The following is a 1,201-nucleotide window of genomic DNA, read 5'->3' on the forward strand; positions in this document are numbered from 1 at the left end:
CCCACCACACTGACGATCTAGTGAAATGGAGAGTTACCTCCCCACCACACTGACGATCTAGTGAAGTAGAGAGTTACCTCCCCACCACACTGACGATCTAGTGAAGTAGAGAGTTACCTCACCACCACACTGACGATCTAGTGAAGTCGAGAGTTACCAGTTCCCACCACACTGATGATCTAGTGAAACGGAGAGTTACCTCCCCACCACACTGCCGATCTAGTGAAATGGAGAGTTACCTCCCCACCACACTGACGATCTAGTGAAGTGGAGAGTTACCTCCCCACCACACTGACGATCTAGTGAAGTGGAGAGTTACCAGTTCCCACCACACTGACGATCTAGTGAAGTTAAGAGTTACCTCTCCACCACACTGACGATCTATTGAAGTGTAGGGTCACAAGTTTCCCCACCACATTCCTGTATGCTGACAGATGACTCCATTTACGTTGACATTGATAGATCCAAAACGATTCAATCAATTTTTCTTGGAGACGTGTTGAAATTATGTTTTGAAATATTTTTATTAATTTTTCGCTCCAAATAACTTTCATTTATTGAATTCATAAAGCTGCAGGAGGTATTTTAAAAGTGCAATTATTTAAAGGTGCACATGACTCTGCGTATTTCAAAAAGGTTCAAATCATATTTCATTCTGACTTTAAACTTAACTATGATTAAATTGATTTTCAAAAAAAAAAGAAAAAAACGTCTTAATATTGTAGCAGATACATTGTCAGCCATCTGATACATTCTACCATGTCAAGCTCAGTAATGAATTCCAAGAGTTTCAGTTTGATGAAGAACCATGTGGTGTCTGATTCCGTGTATAATAATACGGCCCTCAGTTTGAGGTTCTGGCATTACGTGACCTTGACCTAGATTTGTTATGACGGTCGTCGTCGATGGAGCCAGAAATACTTACCGTTCCGATACACCTAGTCTTCGTGGACGCCCCCCCCCCCCCCCCCCCCCCCCCCTTTCTCCCCATTTTTTCCTTTTAAACCTGGATCAAGATTCTGTTTATATTTTGCGCTTTTTTTTAAGTTTGAATTATGTGTTTGTTTTGATGAAAGTATTCATTTGTTGTTTTTCATTTCTCTGTTGTATTGTTAGTTGTTAATCTCATACCATTATAATATACAGAGTATATTGTATAGGTTGCCTGCCCTTGGGCACCATACAAATTTCACGAGTACTA

Source organism: Pecten maximus, chromosome 12, assembly GCF_902652985.1.
Source record: "Pecten maximus chromosome 12, xPecMax1.1, whole genome shotgun sequence".
NCBI classification, from domain to species: Eukaryota; Metazoa; Mollusca; class Bivalvia; order Pectinida; family Pectinidae; genus Pecten; species Pecten maximus.